Raw genomic sequence first — 10602 nt, 5'->3', positions numbered from 1 at the left:
CCAAAGCATGATATTTTCCTCTTTATTTGATGGAGAAACCTCCAGGTTTCTATTTTTACTCTACACTTATAATACTTTTTAGTATCATTCATAATGCTGTGTTTATTTTAATTTTAATGCAGTTCCTGAAGAGCATATAATATAGTTCCTGAACTGAAGGGGTTATTATTCTTTAAAGAAGTTATACATACAATGTAATGATTTTTAAATTCATAATTATTTGACTGATTCAGAATAGGACCACATTCACCCATTCCATCCAGTACCCCTTTTGGCATTGAAAATGAATTAGGAAAGAATAGTGGGGATGGCACTGAGACATACAATATGGAAAACTCAGTTTAGAACAGGCCTGATAAGATAATTGATAGGAAGAGCCTTGAGTCCTCTGTGTTGAACAAGATAAGAAAAGAATGTGGTGCTTACTCTGTCTCTCTCTCTCTCTTTTTTGAAGGGCATACTCTTTAAGATAAAAAACTTATTTTTCAATACGATGAAGATGGTACTGTTTTAGAAGAACAAAGATTAATATATGGTTTTGTTTTTGAGTTTTGTAGAACATTTCAAATATTTGAACTAATTTTTATCCATTCTTATCAGAATTGTTCTTTCCACATGTATAGGAAAATCTATATTTCTATATGTAGAAGAAAATCATGAAGTTGTGTGGTACTTGTTTTGTTGACTCTGAAGTCACAGGGATGAGTAACTGGCAGTGCTTAACTAGATAATATACCAGTCTCTGTCTCCCAAGCTGATGGGCTATGTGCAATTTCTGGTTCTGAGTCTAATTACTGTAGAGATCTTACAATGGGCTAGATTGCAATATGAATTCAGCAAATTCTTCCAGTCCCCTTGGGAGGCCTTTGACAAAACCACAGTAATATAGAAATTGACTTATTTTCCACTGTAAGGGATGATTGTGATATGTTTTGCAAGCTGATGTGCAGTCAGCAATAGTCAGATCTGAATCATGATTTTAAGCATTTTTTTTAAAGATTATATGTCTCCTTTGTAATGTCCTTACTCACTTCCTCTAGGTATTTCTAATAACTGAGAATAGTACAGGCATCAACCAACTTGTGTTTCAATGTGACTGTGCCTTTCTACCTGACTTTGGATGAGCCACAGAACCTGTTTCCTCATCTGTAAATTGAAGATAAAAATACCCATGTTGTTGTAAGGATTAAGTGAAATGTAGCCTGGCATGAAATGCTCCGTACAATTGGAGTGTGATTCCTGACAGTGCTTTTATCTTCCCAACAAATAATAAGAATACAAAAAATCAATTACTTGTGGTTAAGAGCATGGAAACTGAACAAACTGTCTGGGTTTGAATCATGCCTTTATCACTACTAGTAGCCTGACTTTTTGTAAGGCATTCCACCTCTCTGTGCCCTACGACTTATCTAAAAAAATGGATATTATAATAGTATCACCTTGTACAACTGCTATGAGCATTAAATGGGTTAATCCTTATAAAGCAAGTATCTACATATAGTAAGGCTATATGTGTTTGTTAAACAAGCAACCAAATAAATAAGTAAAGGAGCTGCCTGCCTTCCCTCAATTGACCAAGGGAAGTTCAAAATTCTGTCATGGAGAGGTCTGTTTGTCTGCTGTAATGGCTGCTTCTCAGACCTCAAGAGTCTTCCAGGAGGCGCCATCAGAACCTTTGAGTCTTAGGAGGAAGTGTGATCCTACCCTTCTGTGTGCAGTTCAGCCAAGGATGACCTTAAGTAACAAGGTCTTCAGTCCCACAAGCATCTACCTCCAAGGGACTCAGCTTCCTACAAGTGCAGGGCCTGGACTGGGATCCATGGTCCTTATGGGCTAGCAATTCTTCACCCTTTACTTCTAGTTTGGAAAAGCCTTTTTATTTTCTACCATCAAAACATAAAGGGCTGATTGCCTCCACCTCACCCTGCCCTCTCCTGGAGAAGGATTGCTCTTCCTTGCTCAACTTTGCTTGGTTAATCTCCATAAGTAATTCTCAGATACAAAGGGGTTCATTATACTACTCCCTTTCTCTGGATACTTTCTGGCAGGACGCAGCCTGTGCATCTACTTGTAGTACTTCTGGGGAGTTGGGGGTGTGACCCTGATAGTGGTAGAAGTTGCCATCAAGGAGGCTATGTTTTGTTTTATTTTGTCTCGTCTTGAAAGATGGATCCGGTGTGTCCCTTTATGGATTAGTTCAATCAACTTTTGTTCAAGAATTAGCATCTGTGACATCTGTGACTTCAACCAATATGTGCACAGGTTGATATAGTCAGGTAAACCTGGGTAGAATGCACCCCCCCCAATTTAAATTATTCTATACATGGTTACCAGTCTTATCTTGGTTGAGATAAATCATTAATTATGGTTCTTAATTTGCGGCACATGGGTGGCTCAGGTGGTTGAGCTTCTGCCTTTGGCTCAGGTCATGATCCCAGGATACTGGGATTGAGTCCCACAGCAGGGAGTCTGCTTCTCCCTCTGCCTATGTTTCTACCTCTCTTCTGGTCTCTCATGAATAAATGAATAAAATATTTTTAAAAAATTATGGTTCTTAATTCATTTGATGTCTAGGGTTTAAATTCTAGAGTTGCCTGAATATTTTGCTCATGAAACAGAAGGATCTTTAGAAGCAAATGGGATTTAGGAATCTCCAAGAGATACCAGGATAATGCAGATGGTCTGGACAGGGTGAGGAGGAGAGGGAAGGAGAGGGAGACTAGGTACAGGGAGGCAACAGGAGGACAGGGCGGAGTTTACTAGGGAAATGATTCTGGTTTGTTGTTGCTTATGTTTGCCAAATTCCTCATGAAATTTTGCCAGAGAAACTCTCAGTGAAGCAATTTTTAATCAGAATTTTTGTAGGAAGCTTCTGCCTACCAGTTAAAAAATGCTGCCCATGGAGCTGGAGATAACTTATTTCCTTTTTGAAAATTGAGGTATAATGGCTGTATAACATTTTATTAGTTCCAGATGTATAGCAAATAATTTTATTTTTTTTCTTGTGAGAACTGTTAATATCTCTCTTAGCAACTTTCAAATATACAATACAGTATTATTAACTCCAGTCATGCCAGACTGTGTATTACATCCCTATGACTTCTTTTATAACTGAAAGTTTGTACCTTTTGACTCCCTAACCTATTTCCCTTGTGCTCTCCCTGCCACCCCACCTTTGGTAACCACCAATCTGTTCTCCATATCTATTAGCTTGAAGTTTTCATTTTTTGGTTGTTTTGTTTTTATTCTTGTTTTGTTTTCTTTCTTTCTTTCTTTTCTTTTTTTTTTTTTTGATTCCACATGTGAGTGAGATCACACAACAATTGTCTTCCTCTGACTTATATCACTTAGCATAATGCCCTCAAGTCTAATGATGTCTTGGCAAATGGCAATTATTTGTTTTGTTTCGTAAGGTGCTTCTCCAAAGAATGATTTTGTTTAAATCAAATGTTCCTTCTAGTGGCCCTGGAAGTCTCAGTCATCTTTGCTAAAGTCATGCTTTTACCAAGAGAGGTATAAGCATTAGGAATGTAATGAGAATGTACATTTGGTGCAACAGTTTTCACTGGGAGGAGAAAATTTCGACTTAGACGACTTCATGAGACCTGGCCAAGGCCAGTGAAAGTGATGTGTGCACACTTTTTGTCTCAGGCCCCCAACCTAAAGGTTGGCTGCCTCTGTACACACACCCAAAATATCTATACCTAGGAGGTGGACAACCAGAGAAAACATGCTCTCTGGATCAAAGACAAATTCTCAAAACAAAAATTAAATCTAAGAAGAACAGATGAGGTTTTCTTGATGACCCACAGCAGTTTGTCCAAATAGATACCAGTCCAGTGAGAACCACAAACTCATCTATCTGTGGTGTTGGCTTGAATGCTTGTAGAGCCTATTTTATCATCTGCCTGTGTCCTACCCATAATTCTCCTTAAATTTTTTTTTTTATTTTAGAGAGAGATATAGAGAGAGTGAGAGCAGGGGGAGGGGCAGAGAGAGAGCGTGAATTCTAAGCAGACTCTGAGCTGATCTCAGAGCCTGATGTAGGGTTCCATCTCACAACCCCAAGATCATGACTGGAGCTGAAACCAAGAGTCAGATGCCCAACTAACTGAACCACCCAGGCACCACCCCCATGATTTTCCTTTCTATGACAAATGACACTCTTAGATGAACACAAAATGGAAGCACAGAAGAAAGGAAAAATGAATGTTCTGATTCCATTGAGGATGCCAAACAAATTGAAACCAAAACTGAAACCTGGGTACCACACTGAGAAGAAGTAATGTGGAACTCAACTCAAAAAGAGTGAACTTTAGACCCAGTTCTGACTTATGAAATCAGTATGGACTTGTCAAGCCATGAGCAGCCAGGCCTTTGGAACCTCTCTGGGTATTGCTGTTAATCAAATGTCCAGGTCTTAAGCTATGGGCAGTACATACCATATCTAGATGGAGCTTCTGGTAAAATTGTGGGAATAAGGAAAAACAAATGGGAACAAACAGAGGCTACTTACGCAGAGTTTGCCATAGCAAGGGGGTCCATCCTTATCACTTGCATTTGGCAGAGACTAAATGGCAAGCAGAGGGGGGAAACTATGGTGGGAAATAGAAAAGCCTTCAGGTATGCTCTGATTGGAGGTTGTTGGCATGAGAAAGCTGAAGTTTGGTTAACTAGAATTGGGCCTCTGGGGTGATTGGTTTGGGGAGCAATATTTTGCTTTCTCTAGTTCATTCTAAATCAGAAGTAGAGCTAATACTCATTGACCAAGCCTTGACTGTTCTGAATCAGTTACTGTAGAGGTTGTGGTTTGGTTTGCTGGATTGGTTGCTGCAGAGGTTATAGGACAGAGTTCCATTGTCCTATGTTGTCTGGCCGCTGTCTGTTTGCATATTTAGTTTCTTAGTAGTTTTCATATTCAACTTTTTTTTTCTTGGCCATACAGACACATAATATAGACCCATCAAACTCAAAATATTTAAAAATATATTCATCATTTTAATTAAATTTATGAACTTCTTTCTGTCTGATAAAACTATAAACCCAGAAATCAGTCTTTTCTTTCCCATTTAATGCTACCCATATCTAATTGATCAACAATTCATATCAATTTAATATCTTTAACATCTTTCCAATCTCTATATTTACCTCCATCTCAACGGTCATTTCTTATGCCTCAGTCCTCATAATTTCTTCTAGGGCTTATTACAACAGTCTTAGTTTCCATTCTCTTCCAATATGTTCTCTATATTTTTGACAGAGTAACTTTTTTAAGATTTTATTTATTCATTCATGAGAGACATAGAAAGAGAGGCAGAGACATAGGCAGAGGGAGAAGGAGGCTTGCGGGGAGCCTGAATGGGACTTGATCCCAGGACCCCGGATCACGACCTGAGCCAAAGGCAGACACTCAACCACTGAGCCACCAGGTGCCCCCAGAGTAACCTTTTACTTAAACACACAAATCCCTATGTGACTATAGGTCAAAGTCCACAATTCTTTCAGTGGCTTATCAGGTCATTCATAAACTAATTCCTGACTAGCTCTCCAGCTTTATCTCTCCCCACTCTCACTCTTCCAACTGTGTCCCTACTTAGGTCATGATGTCTCTGTTTTTCATATTTGGCATATTTCACACTAATCGGAACTCTCCTTTCCCTCCATTTCATCATGCTTGCACACAAATTTTGCCTGGATAAACTATTTCTTGAAGATGAGCTGAGTTATCACCTCCTCTGTTAAGCCTTCCACAGTGTCTTCTGGATGAATGAGATTACTCTCTTATATGCTACCATAACAGCACGTACACACATCTTCACAGTAGTTATCATACTTTGTTTATTTGACCATCTTCCACTTAGAATATTAATATCTGTACAGTGGAGATTACTTTTCAAAGTTCCCTCTCTTTAGCCATTGTGTCTGGCATATAGGAGGTGCTTAATACACTCTTGTTGAAGACTGAAATAAGTTATAATTAATTGCTGGATAACCTTTGTGCCATAAGTATGACTGATTTCCATTCCTTGTTTACATATGTCTTCCTCCAGAGGACAGCTTTTTCTACTATAGTGGATAAGCAGGATGTCCAGTTCTGGGGTCTCTTGGGCATTTTGGCTCAGTGCCCCTCTGAAATTTGTGGGTCCTCCTCATTCTTTCCAGCATAACTGTGTTCTGAAGTCTTGCCAGTCAACAACTATCACACCAGGCAATAGACTTCTTTATTAAAAAAAAATTTGTTTATTTATTCAGGAGACATACTCAGAGAGAGACAGTGACACAGGGAGAGGGAGAAGCAGGCTCCTTGCAGGGAGCCCAATGTGGAACTTGATCCCAGTACCAGGATCATGCTCTGAGCCAAAGGCAGACACTCAACCACTGAGCCACCTAGGTATTCCAACCTCTTGACTTATAGATCTTTATTTTCCACAGGAAAGCAGAAAAGGGAATCAAGTGGAGCATGCCTTGTTTCTCCTCTTACCATCTTGCCTCTTTATAGTTGAGTAACAATTTAGGAATGAATAGCTAAAGCAACTTGGACTTTCCCCAGAATCCCAATGGGAAAGCATCCAAGGACAGCATGAGCATTGTGGATATGCCTTACCTTCTGCTCCTCCTCAGGCTCTCACCCCTCCCTCATACATCTCCTCTTAGAGAGCTCGCTGTGGATTTCCATCATGAGAAAGTCATCCTTGTGCATAGAACAATATATATATATATTAATATATATATATATATATATATAAATATATATATTAATATATAATATTATAATAATGTAATGCTTATAATATAAACATTATATTATTTTTAAATGTAGAATGGATGGGGAAGCCTGCCCTAGGTAATTTTACATAAGTTTCTACTTCTTCTTCTTCTTCTTCTTCTTCTTCTTCTTCTTCTTCTTCTTCTTCTTCAGCACAACAATGTTTTTCTGCTGTGAAGTCTCTCAGGAATGCATTGCAGCATCATGTTTGCTTCAAATACACAGCTCAGCATTTTGTTTACTTAGCCTTTATCTTGAGTGAAGACACTTCTTGGGAATGACTGCAGTTTGTGTCGTTTACTTAGGTGAATCATAGGTAATTTCTGTTTGTATTTCATTGTTCTGATTCCCAATGTCTTTGACTTTTACCCCAAGAAATGAGTTGAAAAGGGACTGAGCATTGTATAATACCTGTAATAACTGTAAAAACAAAACAAACCATAGCTGTGTTTTTGATGTACATGTTCACTCTCTTAAAATGCAATTAAAAGCTGCTTCCTTACTGGATGCTCATACAATGAAAAACACCTCCCTCCACACACACACAGAGCAGTGTTCTTGCCTGTCATGCATTCCAGAGATTGGTCTTCCTTTCAGTATTTCCACAGGTGGAAAGTAGGCAAACCTATTTATTTCTCCATGGAGACTGTTATTTGCTAGACCAGAGCAGGCATAGCACATTTCCCAGGAACAGAGCTCACTTTTATGTTTTGTTTTGTTTTTAACTAAAGGAGGGAAGTAAGTCTTAGCCCGTGTTGAGAATGGGAATATTTCCATAAGTAGCAAGGTATTGCCATTGTGCACAACAGTCTTTGTCTCCTTCCCTACTCTACAAACTATAATGCCTTTTGATGGAAGTTTCTGTTATCCTAAAAAGGCTTTCTAACATTTAGGTAAATTTCTTATTAGAGAATGATTAAATTATTTCATTCTCTTACATGGGGATGTGGTTGGGTGAGGAGTGAGTCATGCTGGTGACGGTAATTCATCTTGTTCCATCTACATGATGTTCATGGTCAGAGGCTAGATAACACAGCATTGCAATGTTTTAATAACCTCTAGTTGTATTCTGGGAAGAATGTGGTGTGTGGCTGGATCATATTTTTAACTGTTAAAATTTAAGTACGCTTATTCTTTCTCCTTCTATTTTCATTTCACCATCTAAGCAAACTGACTTGTGTTTCACTGTCTCAAAAGAGGAATGGACAGGGCTGAATATAGGGGTTGGATAGAATCCCTGGCTTTTCCTTCCCATAAATTATTCTTATTAAGAAGAACTAAATTTGCAGTTCAGAAAAAAGGGACCTCTCCTGAGGTTGGAAACACTCCTGGACAAGAAAGAGAAATGATGGTGGATCTAGGAATAGCAGGTCTTTGTTCCTTCTTCATGGTGGAGCTCTTAGAACTGCTCATCTTCATTTGTGCATAAATCCCATGGTTAACAGAAGACACTCACCTTGCCCTTTGTACTTCTCTAGGGAAAACCAAGAAAAAGTTAGGTGCAGTTTCCTTTAGCTTAGTGAAATGGAGGTTTAGAAGCAAAATTATTTTTATTTAAAGAAGCCGTGATAAAACTGTAATATTCCTGGCACATAAAGTTAGGCGGCTAATTGTAAAGTACTGTACTACTGACTAATTCAGTGACCTTGGGAAAGTTACTTAACCCTTCCAAATCTCGTGTATCTATAAAATAGGGATAACAAACTAACCTCAAAGGATTGTTTTAAAAACTAAAGTACATGAGCTAATGTAAGTCAAGGATTAGCAGGGTATCATTAACTGGCACCTATTATTACATTATTACTTCTACTTGTAATAAAGTGACAATTATATTGATATAATAATTTGATAAAAGGCTTGTTTGATCCAGTGTGAACCTCTCATTATTATGTTGTCACCCTGCCTGCATACACATTTACATTCCCATCAAAAATTTAAAGCTATAAATACAGTTTTATTGAGTGAGAAGCTCAGTATTGGAGAAAATGTCTCAAATTTGTAAAATTAACTCCATATTTAAGTGAAGAACTCAAGAAATGCTTGCTTTTTCTTTAAACTGCAAAGATGTACTCATACCAAATTCTAGTTTATTGCATGTACATTTCAAATATATTATGAGAAATTTGTCAAAAATTGTGAAATGTCAACATAGAATCTTAATTATTATACTTACTACATACTTGAAATGTCACAAAATATCAGTATTATATCAGCTAAACAAATTGAAAACATCTTTATGGAACAAATGATTTCTAGTCCTTATTCCCTCAATAATTTGTTGTTCAATAAATGCTAATTGATGATGATACAATAACATTTTGTAAATTTAATTTTCTCCCTTTCTATCCTCTGGGAAGATACATGAAAAGTATGCTTTAGATAATTTTTTGTTTCAGCTCATCCAACTTCTTGCTAAAGCTACTTTTCCTTTAGAGTATTTCTTTAACTGCTTTGTCCTTAGTGCCCTAGAGCAGAGCTTTCTAACCAGTGATACACAGTGTACCTAAAATGGGTAATGAGTGTGCCTGGGGAGGACTCTCTCCACCTTCCAATTGATGAGTGGGGTCTCAGAGTAGCAAGTGCTCCATGGTCCCTCTAGCTAAAGCAGTTGCTTCCATTTACCCGAGTGTCTGTACCTATGTTATTAATACTATCTGTATGTGTCATGAAAGGGTAGAAAGACTGGCCAACAAAACAATAATAATTCTAAATTAAAAACAATCTCATTTAACCCCTCTGAGTGTCTTTTCACATTAATAATTTATAAAAATGTTAGCTTCACCATTCACTGTTAGATTCAGATATTTGCAATTACATTTTTCTAGGAAAGAATTTTTAAAAAGTTAGCATCTTTCTGAAAGTGAAAAAGTCAAGAATAAAATAAGACTGATATAATTTCAAGATGCTATATTAAATTTAAAAGCTAACTTGCTAAGAGAGTAGGTCTTAAAAGTTCTCATCACACACACACAAAATATCTGTAACGTTATATGATAAAGGATATTAACTAGCCTTACTGTGGTGATAATTTTGCAATATATACAGATATTGAATCATGTATACCTGAAATTGATATTATATGTCAATAATACCTCAATTAAAAAAAATAAGGCACACACTACTGCATTAGTGTACAGTTATTCAAGACCCTTTTTGAATAAAAATTCTTTGAGGAAGAAAAATCTAACTTTCATGTTGTCTTAATATTTAATAACTTATTTTTGTGATTTATTTCTAATATAAGAATGCTTTCTATTCATTAAGATCTTAGACTTAAATATTTCAGAAAAGTTGCATGGAACATCATAAAACATTCTCATAATGACAATATGCTGATTTGCATCATATTTTACTTTCTGTTTCTACATAAAGTTGTATTTCAAGTAAATGAAATATCAAAACTGAGCACAATAATTTTTGACAAGCAATAATGAGTGCATTCTAGAAGAGTTGACTGAAGGAGGTATAGGTTCGATTTTTGTAAAAAAGGCCCAATTAACAGTGGTTTAAATAAAACAGATTATTTCTCTCACAAAAGAATTCAGGACAAGTATGATAACTCAAAATGTCAGGGGTCTAGGCTCTCTGATCATGTACTACTCCAGTATCCTCAAAAAATTATTTCCACTTCATGGTTGAAAATGTCTGCTCCAACTCCAGCCACAATGTCAATGATTTAGTTGTGTGAAGGAGTAATGTAGAGGACATAACTTTTTTATAATTGCTTAAACTATAGATTTCATACATTATTACTTTCTCTCACATTCTAATGGACAAGATATAGGCACATGGTCATGCCTACCTTCAAGGAAGATGAGAAATGCAACCCAACTAAA

This window comes from Nyctereutes procyonoides, unplaced genomic scaffold (assembly GCF_905146905.1).
Source record: "Nyctereutes procyonoides isolate TBG_1078 unplaced genomic scaffold, NYPRO_anot_genome, whole genome shotgun sequence".
NCBI lineage: Eukaryota > Metazoa > Chordata > Mammalia > Carnivora > Canidae > Nyctereutes > Nyctereutes procyonoides.
The sequence above is the reverse complement of the archived record's forward strand: the minus strand, read 5'-3'. Positions refer to the sequence as shown.